General features: G+C 39.8%; 1 protein-coding gene across 11 annotated transcripts in view; it reads right to left on the reverse strand.

Annotated features, from left to right (window-relative positions):
* LOC126925433 (brain tumor protein) overlaps window positions 1-27563 on the reverse strand; it is a 153699-nt gene that overhangs the window by 12443 nt on the left and 113693 nt on the right. For 6 of the 11 annotated variants that reach the window (XM_050741022.1, XM_050741031.1, XM_050740987.1 and 3 more), the window contains exon 2: window positions 27309-27400. The exons of 4 other annotated variants lie outside the window; for them this stretch is intronic. The gene's annotated coding sequence lies outside the window, so the exon portion shown is untranslated. Of the gene's footprint in view, window positions 1-1336; window positions 23274-27308; window positions 27401-27563 lie in introns of those variants that run through there. One more of the 11 variants, XM_050741056.1, reaches the window with a different exon arrangement.

Raw genomic sequence — 27563 nt, forward strand, 5'->3', positions numbered from 1 at the left:
ACTATATCGCATAGGTACACGTGTCTACTATTTAATTCTTCGATATCCACCAATATTCGACATTTCACCAAAGCTTATCTTCGATACAATCGTTGCGCGGAATACTTTTAAATCGCGCATTAATTGGTTTACTGTTCGCTATTAAACGGGCCATTAAGAATCATGGTAAAACACAGCGAGAAATAAAACATAGAGGAATATTAGAAATTCAGCTATCTCTTTCGAAATTAAAATGTTCGAACTGGGACGCAATTTCGAATCATCAAGGGTTGGTAGGTAGCTTTCGGCACAGCGTGGCCCAATTGACAAGCTTGATACGAAAGCAGCAGGTCTCCTAACGCTTGTGAAAGGCAGTGTAAATCTTATTCCTCCTTCAATCCCATGGACATAAATAGAATAACAAGTTTTTTTTGAACAAAAGAGAAAGCATCGCGTACTTCCTACCTTACATTCGAACGAATTAATTTAATGGAAATCTCGAATACGAGAATAAAGACGAATTAGCAGGAAGGTCGACTACAGACTAATTGTAATTGGTCTTGCGAGAAATTCTATCAAATTGCAAGGCATTCCGGCAAATCTTTTTCTGTAAACGCAAATTTGATGGACCGGCTGAGTCGACCGGTGCGCGAGATAAAGCGGTCGATCTAAGTTGAAAAAATGTAAAAAGTGGTGGCAACAAGAATTTGCTACTAAATTTTTGTATTCGCACGCGCAAACTTTTTTTGGCCACTTAGTCGACCGTCCGCTTTCTTACTTCCTAATTTGCATTTGCCGAATGAAAATGCAAAACGGTGTGCGAGGAACCCGGTTTCAGGATTCTCGAGAATTTTATAATTGTAAGAAATTATGTAAACTACGATATATATATATAAAAATAACAACGAAATACGACAGATGTAATATTTTGTCATAAAGTATAACGATTTATTATAATTTTGTAATTCTCGAGAACCCGGAAATTCTCGGGAATGCCAAGAACGTGGAATTGCGAGACACTTTCGGGACTCGACTCGACCCGCCCCGAACATCAGGTTTCCAACATTTTCGAGTTCTGGCACACCTCTAGCATTTACACAAAGCAATTTCCTAAATTTTCTCACCAGTCGACCACTCGGTCGACCCATTTGTAGCCCTGCCATATGGTTCTACCGGTCTCCGCTGATCGTTTCGGTACACACAGATTGCAGATATTTCGTCAAAGGCCGACGTAATGTTCGCAACACAGGAAGCACGTAAAGCGTTCGAAACTTGTGAAAGAGAGGTTCAAATCACTGTTTAGAAGTTTATCAAAGTTCAAATCGCAGTTTAAATGTTACCGACATTCCGCGCTTACCGTTCGCCTAAATTTAGTTTATCCAGCGTATGATCTAACATGCAGGATAACTTTGTCGGAACTTACTTATCGACTATAGTTTAACTTGAGAACTGCTTTTTCCCAAAATGGCCTAGATATGCTACAAACGCTCGTTCGAGATTTCCATTCGATTCTCCTACTACTCTGCTCGTGCTGTTTATAGGCGGAATAATCTTATTGGTCCAACGGTATCCAATACCCTTCGAGTGGTCAAAGTTCAAAGCAATAAGAGGAGGAAGCAAATAGTTAATTTTTTGATCAACTATATAAAACAGACGTAATATAGTGGACATCTCCGTTTATAACGTCGGATCTCGCTTTGTTCATGAGCTCGACACTTTAAAGAGATAGGGACAGGGAGAAAATACGACACACGAGCGTACCGAAAGAGGGAGACGGAGAAAGAGAGAGAGAGAGAGAGAGGTAAGGATCGAGGAAAGGATTACCGCGAGGAGCAGTAGAGGAGAAGAGAGGAAAAGAAAAAGAGGGAAAAGGTTCAAGCACCATTTGACCGGTCTCTGAATCATCGTTAAGCCAACCGTTACACGACGGCTCGTTAAATCGTATCGTAATGTGGGTGGGTCAGATGATTCGCACGGTTCAAACAACACGTCCATACAATTGTAAGAATTCCGGTTGCGATGGTAATTTAGCATAGCTCGATATAATTCCAACCAAGCGAACGCCGCGTTCCTCACCGCGATGTATTGGAACAGTTTCTAACGAAAATAAATTTTCAAAGTCTTCTTTCCACGGAGCAGATAAAAAGATTTGAAATTTCTGCCAGACTATATGGTAGTATTTATAGCTCTCCTTTCGCGTTAAATCGGTAATACACCGCTCTGTTACCGTTTTCAGCATTCGTTGCGGTACAACAAACACTTTTCGCCACGATTTTTGATCCATAAAATTTTACCAAATCCTATGCTACGAGGAAAATTTGCGGAGCGACGAAAATACGCGCGAACATAAAACTTTTAATCGAATCGAAAGATGTAGAAACTGTTGGATCTTGTAATTTTTCGTCCTATAGATTGCGGTGTATGCAGATGCGTATCAATGGCACGCATAAGAATGAAGTAGGGAGCCGAACGGAAATGTCTAATTTTAGAAACAAGCCTGGAATTGCCTACTCAAGTAGAATTTCAATTAAGCTTATCAATTAATTAGCATCCTTTCGAAACGAGCTGTTCTTCGCCCGTTTCGTCTTGCAGATCTCGTTAAAAATGGCACGTTGCAGCAAAATATGCAAAGGTTTACGACTCATACGTTATTACTTTTTTACTTCTTCGATTTTCTTCCATCAATCGTTCCATTAGTTTTTGGATTCGCAGGCTTGTGTCGTCTTGCGCCGTTTGAGACAATTCTAGCGGCCGTTCAAGAAAGAAGACATCTTGCCACACATAGCTAATAAAGAGATCTGAAACGCTTCGAATCTATATATGTATACAAAATGCAAAGTCTTGATCCTGTTGAAAGTTTTGATACGAGATGTTCGATATTCTTGACTCGATAGTCTGAGAGCGGGAATGATGTTTAGGCGCAAACACAGCTACGGGTAAAAAGACAGGTAAAAACGAAGCGGCCCAAGAAATCATGGTCGTCTGGACGGGCAGGACCGACTTGCAAGATGCGCAAGATTCTCAAGACGTATCAAGATTCGAGGCTGAATCGAGGCTTTCAAGAATCCTTTGAGCTTGGAATCCTGTTAGAAGCGATTCAAAATTCTTGCAAAATATACGATACAGAATCGAAACGATTTCACATCGCATCGCTGTGACATAGTTGTACGCTTCGAGTCGCAAAGGCGGCGGTTCCATAGAAGTTCGACTTTACGGAGACACGGCTTCGATTTGTAGAGGTCTGGCTATCCTAAACTCGAGTTACGGAGGCGAAATAATGCATTCGGCGAATAATTCGAGTTAAAGCAAGTTTTACGTAGACCTATGGAAGTTTTCGCAGCGGAGCGGAAGGGAACGAACAAAGTTGTAGCCTTATAGAGGTTCGATCGTATCTCCAAAGGATCCAAGAATGATTATTTTATTTCAACGCTGAACTACCATCGTGTGTTTTCGAGCGTGGTTACAAAGGAGCAGTAGGAGGATTAAAGCGAAGCAAACGAAGGGACAAGAAGCTTTGCAAGAGGCATCGAGGAAAAGCGCACACCTGTGGCACGCCTAGCGATTATACACCGACAAAGGAAGTTTCGCAAGAAAGTTGTACGGTTTGTGGCCGGATGAAAATGCGATATCGTGCACGGAACTGTCGATTTTCCACAATGGAATCACGTCGACGAAAGAACAGTGTTTGTCCGTAAGAATAGAAGATATTTCAACCAGAAGATATCCTATAATATCCATTTAACTGTTCAAAGAATATTTACTCCATTTATTATTATTATTATTATCATTATTATCGCATTAGGTTTAGTACTCTAGGTAAGTTGTTCTAATTCGCTTTTTCCATCTTGTCCGACGTTCGCTTTCATAATTTGTCTGCTGTTTTTATCTTTGTATATTTTCGGTCCAGGTTCGTTATACATTGGTCAAGATATGTTCGATTAATTCTGGTTTTTTCCTACCACGTATTTGGCGTGGCTCTTCTTCATTTATATAGCTTCTCTATTGCTTTCTTCCTGCCAATCTTACTTGCGCCAAGGTTCTTTTGAATTTAATTGCAAAGTTCATTTCTATGTATTAGGTTGTCCGAAAAATTTCTTTCGTTTTATGAGGAAATAATAGACGCACAACGTTCTTTGTTTTATATTATTTTGTCGAATTACGTACGATCCGTTTTGTTCCGCCGCAATAAACACCGCGACATTTCACAGACTTGGTTTCACGTTTGTATCAAGGTGCGCTGTTGTAAGAAACATGTTTGCGAAAGAAAGACACTTTTCGGACAACCTAATAGTATTTTCCATTTGCTCCAGCTAGCTCTTGTGTACGGGGACTTTCTTACTGCTCTCCTGATATCATCCTTTGGAAATATTCGAATAACATCGAGACGACGCTAACGATGCGCAAAGAAAATGAATTATAACACTCTGTTGTCTCTAATAACGGATAAAACCGCGAGCAATTTATTAATTCGAAACGCGTAGAACGCGAAAGGTTCCACGTACTTCGATACCGTAAGCGCCAAATTTTGTAAACTGATAACCTGTTACTGCGCTATTTGCCACGGGATAGTTTGGAAACGTTTGCAAGGCAAATACTTGAAAGTTTTAGATAAGTTGACGTAAATTCTCATTTCTACGATGTATTTAACACGCATTTAGTTAAGTCAGACCTATCACCAAACACGATCATTATGTTATGGAATTAATATTATCGGTGGATGGTAAAATTTTAAGATTCTCAAAGTTCTACTCGCGTTGATCAGAGTACACATTGATCAACTCCGTAAGTGGAAGGACAAGGAAAAATATATCGAATGCTACAATCTTTTAAGAATTCCCTTGGAATTTACGTTTATTTATGTCACTTTCTCGCGATAAACAAACTATTATTAGTAAATGATTTGCCACGTTGCAAACCAATGCTGTATTGAACGAAAATCCGTTTAATACTTGACGAAATTATCGGTAATCGTATACTAAAACCAAGAGAAAGTCAAATAAAATTAAAACGAAAGTTAGTCGAAATCAAATAAGACGGAAGAATCTGAATCTGAATCTGATTCGACAAAAAGCGCAAAAGGAGCTATATCCTCTTAGTTTTTCAGAATATCGTTGCTAAATATCATCGTTCGATAGATTGGACATAAGCGTTTAACAAATAGAAAGAAGAAGCGACGTTGAGCGGCGATGCTCGTTTCTGCGATACTGCTTGGTGAAACGGAAGAAGGGAAAAGAGTACGCGGAGCATAGGCTTTCTTAATGACGACAGAAACATAATACGGAAACATGAGGGAACATTGTTGTTGGTTCACCCGCATGCATGTCCTGCTTACGCGCGAGTTCCTATGTTCGCGCTTGTTCACGCGTACGCGCTTTTTAACGTTGGTCTATACACGCGAAGCGTGAAGGTAACGGAACAAAGACATGCGGAAAAAAGGAGTCGCTCGAGGGGAACAGATGCGAACAAACTTTAAAGGCCCGAGGGAACAAGATTTCCTTACAGTTTACAAGTTGACGCTTTCCGTTTTCGATTCGATGCTAGAGCGGCCTACAACTTTTATACCTCTATGGAAAATCCAAAGATTCGTAAATGCACAAGATTAGCCGGCTATCTCGCGAGTCATCCGAAGATCGATTTGATACCATCCGTGGTTGGTTAGGCTACTTACGCGATACAAAGCGCACGTTGTTGGCAGTCGCTTTTAAACGCTTCAACGGAGAAGCCAGCTTCGGCCCCGTCATTTTATGTCTGTGCATGTGAGAATCTAAATAAAAAAATCTCGTTTCAAACGAATCGAGACGCACAATGCAGGCGGTTATCACCTTGATGTCGTAATGACGTCCGATCAGCGATTTCTCGCATCGAGGTTCTCAACTATCTCATCTACCTCATGAGATACCCGGATACCTGGGTAGAGGACTCGCAAGTAAATGCTTTGACGCATAAACGGAATGTAATTCAACGTAGTTCAATAATTATTATTGTATTATTGATTTTGAAGTATACATAGAATAATAATTATAGAAAGAGACGCGGATTCTCCGGAAATTCCCGACAGTAGTTACGTCTTCCTGTTAATTGGGATACCGAAGGTTCCACGGTATAAGAAGATACGAGAAAGCGAGAGCGGCAAGTATATGGCGAACCTCACGCCTGATACTCGTATCCTAGACGAGTCGATAACTTTATGGCTACAATTAACTAACTTACAAGTAATTACAACGATACGGTTCTCCTTGCTATCTTCCTTCCAACTCTCACACTATTGCCATCGATTTACTTCTCTCATTCCACGGAAGGCAATATCGTATATGCGTTATCGCTTTTTAAGCTTCTGTTCAAACAAAATTTTTCTTTCTTTTCGCTGTTATTGGCGTTTCTATCATTTACGTATTACCGAATGCGTGTATACATCGATTTATACAATATACACGTGGGTGTAAAGCGCGCGAGGTTTTTCCATACAGCAGTAATCCTAAAATTTAATCACTTCGACTTAAATAAATTCATACACTCGTCACTAGCTATTTTAGCTTAAACGTCATTTTGTCCAATTATGAAATTATCTCTATTTACTTTGGCAGATACGTAAAAGGCTATTTTAAATTCGGCCATTATATATTTTGTCCATCGGGAAAACGACGGCGATATTTTTCCAACACTGTTCTAAATGCACGCCGTCGTCAAATTCGACGATACTGTTCTCATGAACATTAATATTTATGAATGTGCCAGCACTTTTTAATAGCTATTTCATATTTTTATATCCCAGTCACGGATAACGATCTGTTTTTGAAGACTACCCGTGCCTTTACGTATTCGCGATTCGTTGCTGACCTCGACTTTCCGACTTCTCCGCTCATTACGATCATTAATTCAATTATGCACATGCTACCGAAACTAATTGTTGATCGTCATGTGATTAATCGTAAGGATAGTCTTTGAGGATGTATCGTTAATAATAGAACTACGGCTCGTAATATGTACCTACATTTCTAAATTTATCATTATATATATCTACAGAGGATGTTTCAGGTAAACGAGATCACCTAAATATCTGCCTCGTTTATAATTGTTTGAGAAATCTTCCCAGAACAAAGTTAAACTACTTCAAGGAGCACACGTAGCTATGGAAAGAATTTTTTCTCAAGATCATTTTTCTAGGGTATTTTAATGTCATCGATTTTTTTTTTTAAATAAAACTCCATACATTTCTTTTACACCAATGGATTCTTATTCTCTGTACAAAAATGCTTACGTCGGAAAATGCGTTGTTGGAAAGATTCTCCAAGAATCGACCCACGTTACTCTACTTTTGTTCATTCTGACGTGCGGGCATCAAGGGTAAGAGCGAAAAACAGGCAGTGCGAATAAAGCAGAATAGGTAGAGTGTGCTAAGATACTGTAGAGTCGGGCCATAATCACACGTTAGATATTTCTTTAGCTCGGTTAAAAATTGTTAAGATCTTTCTAAGAATTGGGCCAAATTATCTGACTCGTGTTCACTCTACCGTGCTGTATCGTGCGTGCATCGAAGATAAGCGCGAGAAGCAGGTAGGCAGAAGCGAGATAAAATAGGTAGAGAGTAACAGAGTAACAAAGTACCGCAAAAGTCGGGTCGTTTCTCTTACAGCCCATTACATTTTACGTGTTTCTTTAGTTTGGTTAAAAAAACTGCTGGTCAAGTGTAGCCACGTTTCGTATCACTTTGGTTGTGCGAGTCTCAATAACCCGATTAAGGTGGCCATCGTCTCGTAACAACATACTAAAGAAAAAAAAGGAAAAAAAAAAGAAAAACAAATATTTTTCTTCTTCCGGGTAATTCCGTAATTCGATATCGGATTGAATTACGTCGATGCGGATCATAGATAACGTCGAGGCTCGCCTCGAGTCAGCAGTTCCAGGAATTTGATGGGAATAACCTGTGGCCACATGAATGAACAAACTCACGGTTATACATATATATCCGGACACCGCGTATTAGTAAACGACGTGTTAACACACTGTTGTGTTATTTTGTTTACAAATTATCGACGATAAAATTAGCCAGCTACACATTGTTCAGCCTGTGGTACATGTTTTTAAGCGATCTCGTGTAATACGTCTCCTGTATAACTAAACTCGTAAGTTGTAAACGTTTATAATCGTCGTAGTAGTTACAAGTTGCAATAAATTGTAGCTTTTGGTGTGCTCGTACAACGTATAAGCTGCACAGTGAAATGGTGAAACACGTACAAACGTTAGCAAGTGTCGATGTAATAAAAATATGCGCGACGATGACGTAGAATAAACTTCTGCTTCCTCTTAAACTTTTTGAGATATAATTTCACGCGAATTTCGTTTCGCGAACGAAATTTCCTCGACGTTCCAAGTATCGACGAACTGCGCGCGCTAATTTCACGCGTTAATTAACAGAAGCTCGAGAGACGGGATGGAAGAGCCGAGTCGAATTTATTTGATTCCAACGAATTTCGCTCTTGAGGAAATTTCTCTAAATTTGTTCGCTTCCATTTATTTACTTTGATGACACCTGCTTCTCCCCTTTTCCTCTTTCGTCGTTTTCTCGCCACTCTGAAATTGTGTTTCACTCGTTCGTTCGCGGACAAACTTTTTAATAAAATTTCACAGTTTCAGCGTTCTTAAGCATTCGCCCGATTACTGCACAAGTAATGATTTTAAGGAGAACATAATTCCAGATGATTAATTCTTTTTTACAGAGGAATCGACAAATCGTCGTTCGTTAGAGAAAGAAAGAAAAAAAGACAGCGAAGGTTTCGTACGAAAGAAAGTGCAGATTCTGTTCTTTAAGCGCCTGTACATTTTCTATTACGGACAGATTCTCGCCAGCGTAATATACATAATATATTCCCTCAAGTAAAACCTATTTTCAAGTGGCTGGGCATCGAAGAAAAGTTTTCAAACGCTGCAAGATGAAAAGGCTGCGGAATATATAGAGAAAAGGAAGTAGCTGTCATCGGAGAACGGAAAGAAAAAATATGCAAACTAAGAATAAAGCCAATTAATTCAGGGAAGTGTCTAGCGACACAGGAGGGAGATGGAAATCTTCAAGAATAGCACCAAAGACTTGCACGCTTAAGCTTGATCCACACCGGTGATCACGGTACGGTCAGATCACATCGAGTCAGACACTGAAAATCCTTTGCATAATCCAACGAGAGCATTCACGGTAAGCACGGTTCGGTCAAGTCGAATAAAAATGTATCAACCGTGGCGTCGGTTTGTTAGCGATCAACGGTTGGAAACAAACACGGAGAACGAGCGTTCAATGGAATTCCTACGAAATTGCGGAGTATCGCACGATCCCGGTTACGAAAGATAGTGTGACGCATCTCACAAAATACAATATCGTCCTCATAATAAATTAACGTGTTCTTTTTTTATTAAAGTATGCCTGGAAAACGACATTGTTCCTTCTTCGAATGAGCAACTGTGACGCGATTTGATTGTTTCTGATCGTTTAGTGGAAATATCTTGGTAAAATCCTGGAATTTCATTGATCCTGATCTGGCCACATCTTTCGCCGCTAGTATGAACCAGGCTTTGGTAGACTTTAATAAAGCGAAGGACGTACCGTACAAGGAAGAGACGCACCTGGAAGACTGGAAAGTAAAGCGTAGCACGTTTAAAAGAAAAAGTACATCGACGAGCTTTTAAGAAAAGCAAAAGTTACGCGGAGGACGTAGGTAGGAGAGTAGCTTTAATGAGAAACTGTAAATACCTGTCAAAGATGATTACTCGAACCAAGTAAAAACGTTTACTTTTTCAAAAGCAAATCGCAAACTAAAAACTGCTTCCATGATTTTATTAAAGTACTAAAAAATGACAGCAAGAGATTTAAAAGTAGAGACTGATAACGACCTGGAATACGTAAACTCTCAAGCGCGAGTCATCGCAAATCTGAATTTATAACAAAACATGAAAAAAAGAAGAAACCGATGGGAGAAGCCCGAAACGAAGGAGAAGAAAACAGGATGTGAAACGTTTTTTTTTTTTTATTAAAATCGTTACTTTTACGCAGCAATCAGAGTGGCTGCAGTTACGCGCAGCACCCTGTGTAATATATCAAATGCGACTCCAGATCGGTGGTATACGAAAATATCGCTTCGATCCATAATTTTAATACGTTTCTGATAATTCAATTTGACTGTTCGTTACTTATCATTCAGAAGTAACTAGATTATTTGCTTTCGAATATGTATTCACACACACTTTCAGCTTGTTCGTACTCGAACGAATAGCCGACTCGCGAGTTCTGCGGATAAATCAATAGCTAAATTTAGTTTAGAGCAGATTGATTGACAGGGGGGGAACTAATAGACCCGGAATCGACGTATTCATGTTTATTACGTTTGTTGTAATAGAATCGAGGAAGGCTTTTGGATGCACATCGCTCGTTCTGTCATGCAACATATTTCTTTGTCACTTTTTCCCTTCGACTCTAAACGTCGAAACACGCGCAATAAATCTCGATAAAAAGCAGACAGCGTCCGTTCGTCCACGATTTCTTCTGATTAGCCGAAACAAAATTTTCATTCATCCACTTAAAAAAAAAAAAAAAAAAAAAAGAAAAAGAAATGAAAGAAAGTTACGTCCAAATTAAAATTGGAAAAGTAGACAAAGTTAAAAAATTTGATTCTGTCGAAGCTCGAAATAAAACAGTGGTATTCACCGGAAGTCTCGTGTTGGTTTGTATATTTAGATTCCAATGGAAAATTATACAATAAAATTGCTTTTCGTCGATAGCTTCACCTATAAAAAAGTATGTATAAAATATATTACAAAATATACTGTATAATGTTCCTTGAAATAGTGCAAGTGGATAGATATGGTCGATATATATCGTTAGACATATATGTAGCATATGGTTTGTTTGTTCGATACGCAAAAGTTCGGGGAAAAGCAAATCGGCAAACATTTGTATACGAAATTGATTACCTCGTCCGACTAGATCCAGCTTATCGATTGAATATTATTTTACAAATTTCCATTGCGATGTTCCTTGAATTTGTTGTTAAATGAAACATCCGGTTTGCCTTTGAACGAGGTAAAAATTTATTCTTGAAACGTTAACGTAACAGATGAGAAGAGATGACGTAATTTAAGGTTATTTGACAAGGAAAAAAGTTAATTTCAAAATGAAAGAAAAAGGGTCGAATCAACGAATCTTCGCTCAAAGTGCATAAATATAATGCGACGAAACGTAAAAGATTCTGTAAAATAAGATATTCGAGACAGCTCATAAATTTTCATAGATTTTTTCGACCGTATGTGCCCCCTCGACCATGTTAAAGACCACTCTCTTCCTTTCAACGTGGAGGAGGCCTGAACGTTTTCTCCTCTTACCAGGAGGCCCCTTCTATGGATGACCCTTGTATCGCCGCCCTTTTCCGTGTCATGCAATTTTTTTCGAGCAACGTCAATGTATTTTTAACCGGCGCTCTCATGCATCGCCAACAGAAGCGTTCGTCCCACGAGAGAGGAACGCTCAAGACAAATTTAAGCTCTTCGATAATCGAGATAATAAATGTATAGCATGAAACATATCGTAGATGATAAGTAGATTAAGTGTAGCGATCGTAAGAAAGTCATCCTTGTGCCGCGGAGCAACGCGATTACGAATAACAAATAACAATAAATATTCTCCAAATTTACGGAACCCGTCAGAAAATCGTCGATAGACGCGACAAAATCAAACTAACGTGGATTCGAAGCCACGTCAGAGACCCAGGTAACGAAAAGCTTGGCCAGGCCGTTGAACAGGCCACCAACGTTCTGCGACTCGAATGAATATTTTATGATCTCTTTTACGCAACACTTAATTATAGACTCAAAAGGCCGATTAATGCAGCAGCGAAAGAAAGTTGAGACTAACAGCACCCTTCCACTTTAAAAACATCAGTGACTCGTTCTTCCAAAAATACGATATAACCCCCGTGGTCTAACGACCCTGAAAAGATCAAGTCGCTATCACTCGCGACCGAATAGACCAGACAAAAATCTCCCACTTGCATCTATCGATGAAGTCGCTATCGCCACTGTCACTGCCATATAGCGATACGACCTTATCTGTATATGCAACTTTTCGGCCAGTACTGCTCGGCGAGCTTATCTTTATCTTACGATTGTATGGAAAATGACACTGGGAGCAGGGATGGCCTCTCGAACGCAACGTACTAGAGCTAGCTATTTCAATTCAGCATCCGAGACAGCCGAGCGTACAAAAGTTACCACCCGGTTACTCGGGTATCTCGTGAGGCGCTCGAATACACGAGATAGTCGGAAGCTTTATACCCTTCGAGGTTAGGCTACTACGCTGTATAATAAAACGTATACGTTGTTGGTAGTCGATTTTATCCCTTCGAATGCTCCAAAGGGGAAGCCGGTGTTCGATTATTGTACGTGTGCATATGTGGGAATTTAAAATAAAGAAGTCTCGTTTCGACATACATAATGCAGGCGGTATCATCTTGATGCCGTAGTCATGTCCGATCAGCGGTTTCTTCTTTAGGACTTTTAGCCAGTTCGATTCTCGCATCGAGGTTCTCAACTATTTCACTGACTCACCAGATATCCGTCTCGTCCATTTTCCGAGTCATTTTTGTCCACTGACGTGTCCCATCGGTAGACCGAGTTTTCGGGTACCTTACAAGTTAGAGGCCTAATGCCATATCGTTCACAACGGTCCACCTTGTTTCATCCTGGCCGAGGTATAACATCGTATAAGGCACGAATTCGAGCCGTGTATTAACAACAATATCGATAAGGACAAAATCCACGATCTGCTAAAATTCATCAAAGAAAACAAAACAATTGGCATGATATTTTAAGCACGTCCGACTCCTTCGCTGCTAACCTTGCGCTTAACGTGACGTTAAATCTATATATATGTACATAAAAGAAAAATGTATACAGCATGAAAATAAATTGGTACAGTGGCTACAAAAAGTATTGGCACACACCTCTGCTTTCTATGAATCGTTTTCTCCCCATGAGATTTTTAATTTCACTTTCGTAACATCAATCGTTTGTAGCGATACGAGGGCACTAACAAATGATGCGAAATTTAATTTCCTTGAACCTAATTAATTAGCGTGTCAATGGTGTAATAAATACGACGCTGTTCCGGTACTTGTATCCACTGTACGTTTGTGACTTTTGGACATTTGCCTCGTCTTCTTTATGAAGGCAAAACTCATAAAATCTACATGCGCATTATTTATCGTAGCTCTTTCTGAACGTACATTACGAACAACGTATAAGAATTATGTATGTACTATGAATCGATCTACTATTGTCAGCAAACTGTAATGTTTTTGCAAATCCATATTTTTACGAATAATACTGATAATAATTAAATATTACAAGGAATATCGTAATTCGAATACTCTATATGTTTTTGTATTTTGGTATATTTTAGTTCCCCACAAATGCATAAAAAATAAGGAATGGAAATGAATCGAAGATAATCTTCAGCTTTTTCCGAAATTTTTTACGAACGCTTAGAAAATCCGTATTTATCGATTGTTGCTCGATTTTCAATACCTTAGGCGTTCATAGTTTATGAACATGTTACATTTTACAGACGCCTTAACTTCCATTTTGTAAAACCTATCGTACGAAAGACAAGTATAACAAATAAAGAAGCAATGCCTCGTGTCTTTCCTCAGGGACAAAGGGACAAATGGGGGACGACGCTGTATATTTGTTCTCTCCTTTCTTTGAAAGGGTATCTGGATGCTTGGCGCCACACACGCCGACGTTCAACGCGGAGAACGTGAACAATGCTACGTAAAAAAGAGACGAGATAAGAAAACTCCAGACACCCGCCCACCTAGTGTTTCGCGGAACTAGCTAATTGACAAACCGGCTAATTGAAACAAAAAGCTGGCATATAATAAAACTGGAAGCTGAAGAGAAATGAATTTTATCAAGTCGTAGGCTAAATCGGTCATCCGTGCCAAGCCAAATACGGAGAATTATAAAACAGAGCACAGTGTGTGGTATTTATCGTGCTTTTGGAAAAGATATCTTTGTTATTTCAAGCTGCTCGATTAAAATTCGTTGCAAATTCTGTACATGTTGGCTGTCGGGCGAATGTTTTACGAGGCGTATCCAGCAAATGAATTTCGAGTTGCCGTTAAAGAAAACAATGAAATTTATCGCCAAGTCCTTTCTTCTTCGTCGCATTCTACGCATCTTGAACTACTTTGCTACGTGGGTTTTAGACTTTTTGAGATACTTGTCCCAACAGGCCATCGGTTTCTCTATTCCCGCTGCATGGAACGATGCTACCTATTAATAGCAATGGGATACGAGACACTTAGAATGTGGCGGCAAATTTGAATCGCTTCGAACCGACTCTCGTATCTTAAAACTGGAGATAAAAGTCTCGATCGGTCTCGAATCTTGATAGGTCTTGAGTCTCTGAACTTTGAAGTCTCTCGAGTCTTGATCGTCTTCGAAGTCGTTACGCAGGATATTCGATATTCTTGGCTCGAGAGTTTCAGAGTGGAAATGACGTTTAGACCGTAATGGAGGGTGTACGCGGCTTATCTTATTGAAAGATAAACAAGCACAAAGTGGTCCAAAGAATTTGACGACAGAACACGATCAAGACCTCCGAGACTTCCAACATGATCAAGACTTTCGAGACCTCCAACATGAGCAAGACTCCAGACACTTTGAAGACTCGAGACCTGTTACGATGCAAGAACCAACAGCTCTAAGCTTCGAATACTGTCCCAAGCGATTCGAAATTGTCGTCGCATATGCGAAACAGATTCGCAGCGACTCCAACTGTTTTAGATCTCATCGCTAGGTGGGACCCAGCCTGAGCATAACTTGCGAAATTCCAAACGGTGCTGTATCAATTTCGTCGCTTTCGATTCATTTCCCACAAACGTTACGATCACCTGCCCGCGAAATTGTGTCTGAAACAGTCTGGAATTCAGGAAGTTACGATCAGCTGGGTGCCACCTTAGGCGCCACCGTTCTACGAAGCGGGCATACAAGAACGGACGTCCCGTTATCACGAGTGTCTCGACGAAGGTAAAAACTACCTAGGAAGATAGTTACCATAGTTAATAGGTAGCAAGTACCTAGAGAAATAGATCGAGAGGTACGTGCATGGCAAGAAACGTGAAAGTTCTTGAAAATTTCTGCTCTTCTTTAATAGTCAATAGATTGAAATATGCTACACCCTAACATTTCATTTCAGTAAAATATTCCACGTATCTTCCATATCTACGTCATTCGCGTTGTTGAAAATTGTTTAGTCCATAAAACTTATCTCGTTTTAATCGTTTTAAAAAATTTGAAAAGAGGCGAGCGCGAGTCACCGATTGCGACTGACACTCGATGTGTTAACCGTTTTTGATAACAAGGCTAGCAACGTGGCGTTATCGTGTATTCACCATCTGTAGGTTATAATAATCATGAGATAAAAACTCTACCGCATTATTAAATCAGAGGAACTGGTTCGTGCGTAGTATATTTAATAAAGATATTTTTTCCACTGAATTTCATCTCGCATTCAAAAAAGCGTTTCAAGGTGCTAAAATGTTATTATCAGAAATTCAAGCGGGACGCTACTTTTAATACAGGTATACGATAAAAAAAGAAGTAATTTAAGAAATAAGATCGAGTGGAATACCTGTGTAAACGTTTACGATGTCCTAAATAAACGTATTGATCCTGTCCTTACAGATGTACAATGATACAAGTTTGTAAAAAGTTGGCATCGTTCACCGCTAGACCGTGCGTGTTAACGCGTTTATGAAGAAAACGAAAACGAAATGATATGGAAAGCGAAGCGGATAATATTTAGCAAATGAAATTTTTTTAATCATTTTCATCAACGTTCTATATATCGCGCAAGAAATATACGGTTGAAAAGACAGCACGAAATTAATAACTTTTTCTCAAAGAAGCATAGTTTCTATTATAGAAACATAGAGACGGAAACAATAGGCATCCTTGGCCGTTCGATATACACGTATCCTTGCTGACGAGCAGCGTACTTTTATACAGCGTGCTGTGAGCAACTCGGCAACGCTTACCACCAGCACCCACGATCCCCTGCCTTCATTGTAAACCGGTAGGCTGTACGATACGTCACGCGTTTCCGGACCAGCTCGGACACGTTCGAACCATTCCCATGTAAAACACCGGGCGTGAATGCACGCTTCTCGTGCGAGGGGGTAATTTTATTTCTAATCTGAAATACCACGATATCATAGCTGTAGAGTCCTTCACTGACAACCAATGACTTTATTCGCGCGTCCATCGGACAACCTATTCTATATTACGTAGAAACCTTTATTCTTTCTATCGGCAAACGGAGAATTTCGATAGATCAAATAGCGACAGAAAATGAAACTATCGAGTGTGTGGGCTGGGCTGTGGGATCAGCGACGTTTAAGGCAGTTCCTGGCCAACTACGTCGATCAAATTGTTCGTCGATAAATGATAAATACTTCGTCATTATTCGTAACCTTTTGTTTAATTTAAATTGTACAGTTGATCGGCGCTCTTCGGCTATGCAGGAATAGAAGGTTCGATGGAAAATGGTACATTACATGCGAAATAAAATAACATTTAATCGGGATCTTTATTAACCTAGAAAATGATGTTAAAAAATCTCCCAGTCGTGGAATATCGTATGACTTTATTAATCGTTCTGCTCGTGAAACGATTAAACGGGAAATGCTAGCGTTGCCATTGAACGGCGATTAGAATTGCGCTGCAATATCTGAGCAGTTTAAACGGATTATTTTGCGTTGAAACGTTATTACGCGTATTAATATGCTTCCCTTCTTCGCTTTTTTAATGCCGATTAATTGCGATTTTCACGAAACGTGATGTAAATAATTCAGACTGGCGAAACATTGAAATTCAAATTATTAACTGCGGTTGCATGAAAACGAAATATGGATACACGAAGAGATTTTAAATTCTTTGCGTATAAACCGTACCGATGCCATAGATAACGTTACTAATTTTTATTCAACTTTATATTTATATTTATATTTATATTTATCGAGTAACGAAAAATCGAATCGCGCTTCTGTAGAAATTTTAGTCCTACCAAAAAGCGAAGCGATTCAATGTACATACGTGTACGTGCACGTAGCCGAGTCCAGGAATATCGCACGTGTCGTCGTTTATGAGTTTCTACGTCGTTACTGTTCAGAATTCAAGGTCGTATAATTAAGCGACAAAAGGAAAATGAGAGGACCATAGTTACTTTGAAAGTTTGAGTCGAATAGAAGCGGAGATCCGTGTGACCACTTTTCGACGTATTACTCAATTAGGGAGCCTTTTTGGCGCAGTTGGTTTCATTGAATGTCGGGTCGATTCGGACCAGGACGCACGTTGCATCCAAGTTGCAGTCGCTCCAAGTGGAAAAACATATATTTTTGTAAATACAACCAGATTTTAATGTATATTCGTTTGGAAAAACGTTGAAAGCAACGTTTCGCTACAGGTGCGTCCGGGCTCGATATCCGCCCTGCACGTTGCTGAAACCATCTGCCGTTCGAGGGTTAGAAATGCATAAAAATCCACGAAACAGTGGCGATGATATCTCAAACACTTCGAATCGCGTCGAAGCTGTAACATATATACACAGAGTGTATCGTAACAAGTGGCAGCCACTTCGCGAGTATACAGCAGACACGAAAGCGATGAGACTTGGCAAGTTTGTCGTAATTCGAATTTCACAGGCTTTTTCCAATACTGTACGTCGGTGATACTGCTTGAACAAAAAAGTAAATGCTCACAAAGCATCGAATAATACTCATCGAGGTTTTAAGACCTACATAAACACTGAATCGCCGAGATTCGCAAAATATGCAAAACGAATACTCGATATTAGGTATTCTTGCGTTTCGGAGTCCATCTGAAACTATAAGTCAACCTACGCCATTTTCTCACAGCTCTCGCAATTATTATCCTCGCAATTCCGTAGCCCTGTCGGTAATATCTTTCCAGTCGAAGCGGCTTAAAACAATAACAAACGACGATATTTCGCTCGCTGATGCATTTCAGAACTGCCCGTAAAGCCGTAGGCACTTCGATCAAACTTTTGCAGGAGAGCAGAATGTCGTATCGAGAAAAGCGGTATGCAATTCGAACGAGCGTTAAAATAAAAAGCACGCGAGTCGTACTGCAAACTTGGCATTGAGCTGGTAGAACTATCGGCTAATATGCTTTTTGATTTTGTCGTAAAGTGCCTCGCAGTCTCGCGATATAAACAACATACGGTCCTGTTTGTGTTACCCGATGTGACCTTGGTTTCGCTATGAAAGCAGAATATTTTTGGAATTCTCTTTATCCTCGTTTCTAGTACGCTCGACGCGGATGCGATTCGAAGCTCTTGTCACATGATCGCAAATGGGAGAAAAATAGCGAGTCGCGTTACACCGCGGGACACCGTGTATGCACAGAATCGGAGCAAGTGCAAGTGTATCGGATCTCGTTGCTAGTTACACGTTTATAGGGAGTTTTACAGGGTTCCATCTGAAAAGCGTCTAGACATTCGATCCAACTCGAACGATCAAACTTTAAATAACCGACCAGCTGTTTCGATCACATGGCAAACGCCGTTAGAACGTTGGTGGGTGTATCTCGTTTTCGTGATAGACCATGGCGCATCTCTCGCGGTTAAAATAAACCTATATTTTTAGAATACCCGCATGTATAGCGTAGGTGCTGTTTTATCTCTCTGCACGCGACGCGTCTGGAGGTCTATTCACCTCCTTGCGACCTTCGATCTTCCTTATTTTCTCCATCTATGAATACCATTCCGCGGTTTCTCAACTCTGAACCCTCTGTTTACGCGTCTCTGTCGTTAGCCGTTCATCAAACGATCGAAAACAAATTTTCTTTGATGAAAAGTGAAACGACAGAAACGTTGTTACAACTTGTCCCCCGTTTCTTCCACTTGACTGTTTCGTTATAATTATAGCTGTTTCGTCGAAAGATCCTAAGAGGGTCGAGCGTTGAAATACTTTATCAGCTTCTTTTGTAAAATTCACCGACCATTCGTTCATTTTTCTTCCCCTTTCTATAAGGTGTATGTGCGTCTTAAGTCCGCTGCGTTCCTCGGATCATTTTCGACTCGATAGCGTCGAACAGTTTCTCCAGCTTTGTTCACGTTTTCTTAAAAAAGCGCATCGTCTATTTGCGATTAAGAAGCCTAGTTAATTATCCTATTTCTCCATAAATTCATACCTTTTACGAAAACATTTAAATATTCGTTTAATTTCATAACGTTCTTTGATTTATCGTGCAACTGAATATTTATTTATTTTTGTGTATACCAATTGGTTAAGCCTGCCTCTCGTCGCGATTACGAAAACTTGATACTTACAATTATGAAAATGGAACGTGGAATCCGATAATGAACGCTTCGCTGGAAAATAAGTACGATTTGATACAAATGCCTATTGTAGTCGCTGTATATCCACTTTTACGCGATTGGACCTATCGGAGTACAATTTGCAAAAGTAAGTGGTTTCGTGTTCCGTGGATTGTAACATTATACGGGGAAGTGTCGAAACGAAATGAAACGCAATAGGGTTCGCTTGGAAGCAGCTTGCAGCGAACAAGCGAGAAAAGAAAGTGGGGAAAACCAAATAGAGCGTAGGTGAGTTTTGCACAGGCGTGTGATTCGATTGCTCAGTCCCGTAAGTTCGTACGCGTTCAACGCTGTCAACGCGAGGAGATGTTCGAGGCGTTCGATTAAACCGCCTGCAGTGTCTGCACGCGTGTGGACCGTATTAAGCACGTTGCATTTATGTCACGTGACACGATCTTAAGCATCTGTAACTGCACGTTGGCATGCGATTCACCGATGGCAATAGTACGCGTGATACGCAAGATAATTGCAATGGTAAGAGTGGCTGCATCGGAACAATAAATTTATTGGAAGAATAGAGAGCGATGAAACGATCGATTTAACGTTCTGGGTTCTTTACGCGTCGAAGCGAGATCACGCAACGATAAATACAGTTGTATTTCTCCGCTGTATCGAGGCTCCTGGCTATTACAATCCTTTCTGCAATTTACACGTATAAAATTTCTTCGACCAAACGAGCCAACGAGGATCCCAGAAAATTGCCAACAAGTGCCAGTTATCGACGAACAATTCCATATTTATGTCAAACGCTGATTAAAAGTCGTAAGAGATGATCTTTGAAAAAGTATGTTTTCAAGTATACGAAAAAGCTAGTTAAATAGGAGTGATTCTTACGAGGCTGAGAATCTCACGCACCAAACCACTGCAAAAGTGTATAGTCTTTGTAGACCCACCTATTAAGCTGCAGAAAATGTTACGCGCGAAACAGCTAAATTTCATCTTCCTCTAGAGTCCCGTTTATTTCCTAATAATCAAAACGATTCGTAAAACGTTTCATTTAGTTTCGTTAGTAGTTTAGTTAGTGGATGTTTCGGCATAAGGAAGTACTACCGCGTGAATATAACAAATTACGCGATCTAATCTAAACTGTTGCGGCCACCTATGACCTATAACGATATCAACCGAGGGTTAAATGATTCTTCAATCTTATCTCTCCAAAAAAAGTTCCTATCTGAACGTTTTTTAGCAGCAATTAGTCATCGATAATGACTTAATTGATAACAAAACTCGAGTTCTCTTTAACGCTTTCGTCGATATCTATTTAAGTCGCTGGAAGAAAAGAAGATTCAACGCCTAACCCTAAAGCTAATCCTAGCAAAGAATTTTCACGCAATAACCGTCTTTAATTTGCCAAGCTTAATATACGCATTCTCGTTCAAAAGCCTTGATATTTGATAAGATTAAATTACTTAAATGACTAAATTATATTATACAATAGATCGTATTAACGTTTTATACGTCAGTTACACTTTTGTTGTATAAAATATTAAGTTTCGCTCCAACATATCGTATTATTCGACCAATTTTGTCCATTAAATTTGCCCATTTTCGAAACGACTACGGTAACTGTTCTAAAATTTTGCGAGTGTGTACGTTCAATACGAATTATCGTCAAATACTTTTCCATAATTTTGGAATTTCCAGTTCACACGCCATACTCGAGTCGATACCGCGCATAATCTAAAGACCCCTATACACGAAACATGTTGCGACGCATGCATCGACGCCTAGGTTTCATGAAATCTGCATCAGTTTCAATTTATCTCCGCGTTAGCGATTCCCCCTAGCTTGTGACGCGATACCAACGCTGAAAAGCGTGTGTCAAAATTTCCGATCATTTCCCAACTCCGGTATTGTTATTACCGATAATAGGAATGTCGGTTATAAACGATATAGAACTAAAGACTTTAAAAAAGGCGCAGCAAGATGGCTAATGGAGACGAACGGATTCTTCTATTCCACGTTAGTGAAAGAACTAAAAAACGGAAGAACCGAGCGATTGTAGAAATTATTTGTCTGTGGAAGAATCTGCTGTTCAACGTCTGTTGGATAAAGTTCGCCAAAAGATTAAAAAGCAAAATACAACGATGAGACTTTGCTGTAAATTATATTCTACATCGGCGCTACTTTCTACGTGTTTACACTTGAAATCTGAGTTCGAATCGTGCCTCGTCCACTAACTAAGACACGGCGATTCTGATCGGTGCACCGATACAAGTTGCTCGCGATGCCGATTCTCCGATATCGAACTATGTACATTGCGCTATGTACACAACTATGTGGCATGTATCGTGAAACTTAATCGTGCGTCCGCCTTTGTCGTTCTTAACCGGGAAAACAAGGAAAGACGTATGATCGCGGCGATATCGCGCGGACGGAAGTCGCTCGTCTGCGTAGGGCCCAAGTGTTGATGCATGTGCCGCATCGTGGTTCAAGTTGCAACGTGCATAGGGGCCTTAAAAGCATGCGCCGAATCGAACGCACGTCGTATGCTTCGAAGTTGTCAACGAATTGGCAATGAATTTAAACGTCGTAACAAAAATTCGTTGAACATACAAGAAAAAGACGGGGTAATTATTTAGAAAGCTGCTACAACCCTGCGTTACGATGATTTTGAATATATTGCCGGGAGCATCATTCCGAACAACTTTTGGTTATTTTCGTACGTGTTAGCGTTCGCCGTTGGTCGGATAAACCGACGCCTAACTGAAATTTATACAAACCATAAACCAAAGACAAGAATTAGGTTGCCTGGTTAGCTGCTCTCGCAGCACGAGGAAAAATCCACAAGAAAGAAAATTATGCGACGAAGAAAATGGGCCACCTCGGAGCAGCAAACCACTTTCAAATATTTAGGAATGTGCTGCTGCAGACTGGTGGATATCTTTGCTGCTATTCTAAATAGCTACGTTTTCATGCGATTCTTTTAAAGTTTGATTTTATTACCAGAGAGGAGTAAAGAAAGAGGAATAGAACTTTTGTTTCTGTCTTCTATGAAGATATAGTACCCAACGCCAATATTCCATAATCGGGTAACTACCGCACATTGGATACAGTTTCTGTCTTTCTGACATTACTTCGATATTGAAAATTCATAGCGTGGAAAGCATACAAGTTGAGCGTAGATTGTACAGTACGTCGAGCGTAAATGTACGATCGAACACCTATAAAACTTTTTTATCGCGATTGATTTTGCAAGAATAACATCCGAGAAACGACACGCTATACCATATTTGGCTAATTTCCTTTACTATTATGCGCAGCTACGTTGATTCCTAAGAAACAAATGTGGCAATTCGATCGAATCGTAGAATTGTAAATAGAATATAGCTTGTTAGAAATAAGCAAGCGTCGGAATACTTTTGAGGGACTGTGCGCCTTAAGATAGGAGGGTGGAAATCGTATGTCAAAAGTCTAACGTGGAAAAAGGATCGTGTAGGTGCGCTGACTTTGCGTTCTCAGGGCTCGGGGAATGCAAAACGGTGAAAAAGAAGATGACCGAGGGTTCGTTCGCAGGGCAACAACCAAGTTGCCGCGAGGCAGGGGAAAAGAAGAAGAAGGAAGTGGAAGAGAAGGAGAGGCAGAAGAGGGAGAAAGCGAAGAAAACGACCATAGACGAGCGAAGAAAACGACCATAGACGAGCAAAGAAAAAGAGCTCCGGTGATGTAGGAGACAGCAACATCCTTAGAGGCTTCGATGTTTCCATTGAATTAAAATTGGATTTTCTTTGAAGAGATCGATATTGTCTATCAGACTGGATTTTTATGCAAATTCAGTTTTTCAGAACGATTAATAAAGCGAACATCGGTAAGAAGTTGTTTTACCACCAAGTACTTTAGAAAATGGTATACTTTGAATATTCCGTACATTTTTTCGCGTACGCGAAACTGTGTGCGATCTTTCAAATTTCCTATATGAAAATCTATAAAAATCTACGTTCTATCGATTGCAATTATGGTACCATTTTACATATAGTATTATATATTACTACTAAGTAAATATTAGAAGATTATTAAGTAAGATTAGAAAGTACAGAAATTACGAATTCGCTGCTTCTATTAACGCTCATTTGTTTAAAATTCATCATAGCCATTAGTGCACGTACTCTGCACGCTCGTTGCAATTCTTGAAAAACGCATTTTAAAGTCTCACTTGACATATATTGCCTACTCTCGAGAGACTCGTTTTCCGCCTCTATAGGGATAAATGCATCGATTGTTGTTCTATTTTAAAGAAGCACGAAGAGGAACGAGTAATTATTTGTGCAAGAATTTGTAATTAATCTTTCAACGTTTATATTAAATAGCGCGTAGAAGGAAGATCTTCTTTAAATAACGTCGAAAAGTGAAAATACTATTTTTTCTACTAATCATCTTATAAAATACGCGTTGCTAGAAGTATTTCGTCGAAATTAATTCCTCTTATTAAAGCTGTAGAAATTATTTTTTTCCATTAGAATTGTAAAAATTATGGAATTACTTTCCAACTATCACGCGCAAACACACATTTTCTAGCTTTCTACTTTAAATATCACTGTAACCAAGCTAAAAGCTTCTGCATTTTTCCATTACATATACAATAGCGAATAAAAGAAAGTTAAAAATTGGTACACTATGAATCTTGGTAGTTGCTGTTCTAAAAATTGTTTGGCATATCGTTGACGGTAACCTACTTTGCGATACGCAGTATATCTATCGCTCTTATTAAATATAAATTATTTTGTAAAATTACTCTTGTCCTTTTACTCTTCTTATTTCACAAACTTCTTTCTGTCCGCCACCGTATACCAGCGCATACAAATATCGCCAATAATTTTCCCAATAAAAGTAAATCCTCGCTGCGGGCCATAAATATTAGGACACCTATTCGTTACATTCATCGAAAAAGCCTAACAAATTTGTCCTCGATAACTACTTCACGATAGGAGCTATGATAAAATAGTTAGGAAATAAAAGCAACGAAAAGCATTCGATATTTGCCAAGTATCACCAGCAGTGGAATCGTTCAAGACTATTTAGTTTTCCTTAATGAAATTCTGTTTCTATTTCCTACCGTTTGAGAGCTATAAATTGTCCTAGTCGCGTGGCACACATTGTATAGTAAGCTATTACAAATATTTTCATTCAGGTTACGTTACGACTTCGTTACGATTTTACGTTGATTCAAGAGGCTGTAAAATCGATTTATCTGGACACATCGCAGCCTTGCGAGGAAAGTGAAAGAGCCTGGAAAATGTAATTTTCCAGTTATCGCTCCTCCACCAATTATGAAAATCTCTTTCATTTATCTTCGTAACTCGAATGCCAGAGAGCAGTTGCGTCGCTTTTCCCGATTTATGTGGCACTGTACTGTATCTTACAAACGTGGTTTTTCAGACTGAAGAACAAAAAATCAAAAATGCAAAGTGCTTGATCCTGTTTTACGAGCATTATTCTTCTCGTTCGCGAATCTGATTTAATTACGTTTTGGACAACTTACATTTTCGAGACGAGACATTTTCTCGCAAGGCTGCGACACGACGTACGTGTAATCGAACAAGAATCGCTGATCGTGGAAATTTACAATTTTTATTCGCGATCAAATTTCTTTTACCTTATCTATAAATTTTTTCATAGATGGACGAAGATTTGCTCGTTTGCCGATGCAATCAAAGCGATATCAAAATTCGGCACTCAAATGTGGAAAGTTACATGCCATTTCGGTCGAATATGGTTCGCGTGAGCGCGCCACAGATCGTTCAGTTCCACAGAGAAATTTCTTCCACTCTACTTGCTCCGTGCAAGCCCTGTGGCATCGATGGTTCGCATTCTAGGCGCTGCAGTTGCATCACCATAAATAAGTGCCGGCAAAGCCCCCAATTAAACGTCAAACTATACCAGGCTATTCTTTTTTTAACAACCTGTGCTTATCGAAGAGCGTAGCCGTGTACCACCTAGACGTCTATACCACGGATGAGCAGAATCTCCATTCTATTTAATTTCCGATCAACATTCTCGCGCGTTCATCTTTGTTGCTTGTTTGCGCAGCTCTCAAACTAAGAAAATGTGGTTTGATCCAGACAAGACACGTTACCGTTCTACGATAAATATATCGACAACGAGCGAATCAATTGGTCGATCGAATTAAACGGTTGTGAAATGCGCTCCAGAATTCCACCACTGAAAACGAGGAAATGACGAAAATGTACATATGCCTGTTACACGCAAATTTGTCTTTGTTAGAAAAAAAGAAGCAAAAATTATAAGATACGACGCAAGACAAATTAGATTTTCGTAGAATATAGGTATATCTTTGAGTAAAAGATCTAATTATCCATGGCCGAAATCAGTTTCCTAGAGCGCACCATTTATCCATCAATTACAGCGGTGAAATTGTTCTCGGATTTTTCTGCTCGAAACTACAAACACGTTTGTTAACGATTTATGGGCTGATTTACGGGGTATCGTGCGTTGGATCAAAGATTAAACGACACAAAGCGAAAGACTCACGGGTCGATTAATTTCGCCGTGGTATCGAAAACGGTGGATTTGTTTGGCTCGACTAGGCTTAGTTCGTTTCGCATCGGATCGTTGGCCAGGCAGAGGATGCTGGATGGCGTTAGTTACGAGATTAATCGATCGTCCGAGTTGCAGTGTCTGGGTTGCGCGTAAAGCAACGGCGATTAAACGGCATGTCGAGCAAGGCCGTAAAATCTTCGCCAGGTGCACTGACCTACCCTACGGTGATTAAGAAGAGTAAGAAGCGTTCACGGCGAGTGACGCAGCCGGAGAAGGCAGCGCATATCGAATAATTGATGGCTGACTCGAGAGAGTAAGCCGCCTTTCCGCGATATGCTATGCACGTATGCTTGACGTAATAAAACGTCCGCGTATGCGCGCCGAGGCTATTGCTTTTTACTCGACCAAATATCCTCTCTCGCGGAACTCTCATTTACGAATGATCGACCGAAACGCAACGTTATTGTCTCTCGATACCTAACAGTACGAATGCACGCTTCGTTATCACGACGCCGTAACAGGATTAATCGCTTGCTCGTTTCCACCGTTCGTTAACAACGATGAATAACTCGTCGGTAAATTACCCAAATTACAAGATACTGAAACGTAAGGTAATTATACAAAAATGACCAGATAATACGAGCACGGGTGTGAACAACTCGGATACTTTTTACAATTAATCAAAGGGGTGTACCTGTTTGCTTGTGTAGTGCGAGTGTAGTAAACTGCGATTTTGTAACAAATTGGATGGTTGACGAAAAGAGTTTGAGGAGAAACGCGAATCGTCGTTGCTAGAAGGCGTTCGGGTAGACTGTTGCCGTTGACGTAAGATCGGTTGTACGTGGATCGTCGTATCGTCACAGTATGAATACAAGTATTTTGTTACTTTGAAATTCTAAAAAATGGCAAGTTTATAGCACCGAATACCACTGCATTCTCTTTTTATCGTACTTGAAATCAAATATATTAGTGTTTAGTATTTTTAGCAACAATTGTTCACCAACAATAGGTAACATGTAAACACCTTACGTGACACTCTCGTGCTTCGCAGCCGATACGAGTTTGCAACATTGTCGAGGTAATGTTTCGTGGAATCTTCTTATACGAATGCGAAGCGACTGAGCGAAAAATCATAGGTGCTAGGGAAAAATAAGCGGATCGTTATTGTAGAAACGATCCGATCGTAGGAATCTACTTGTCTCGCAACAGGTTCGTATAAACTGCTGTAATTCTGTTCTCAACGCAGATTTTCGTGTTCTCTCCCATACTCTTTCGCGTAAAAATGGCATTCGCGTTGTTTACACTGACAGACGTAAAACAGACATTTATTGATTTGTAACACGGCACGTTTTTAATATACGTATGTAAACATACAAACAGAATACTTTACCCTCAATGTATAAGCCTTGTAGATCTCGCGTATAAACTCTCACAAACTTATCGTTTCGAAGCAGCACCTCTCAACAACAGTGCAGGACTCACCTGTAAATAAAAGATAAAGTCCGTGTTATTTCGAGTTGAAAATAAACGCGACCACGCGGTCGTTGAAATATTTCAAATACAGCGATCGATTAAAATTTAACCAGAAATTTTTTACGTATATGTTATACAAAACATTTTAAAACTTCATTAGCATTGACACGAA

The sequence above is a fragment of the Bombus affinis genome, chromosome 2 (genome assembly GCF_024516045.1).
Source record: "Bombus affinis isolate iyBomAffi1 chromosome 2, iyBomAffi1.2, whole genome shotgun sequence".
NCBI lineage: Eukaryota > Metazoa > Arthropoda > Insecta > Hymenoptera > Apidae > Bombus > Bombus affinis.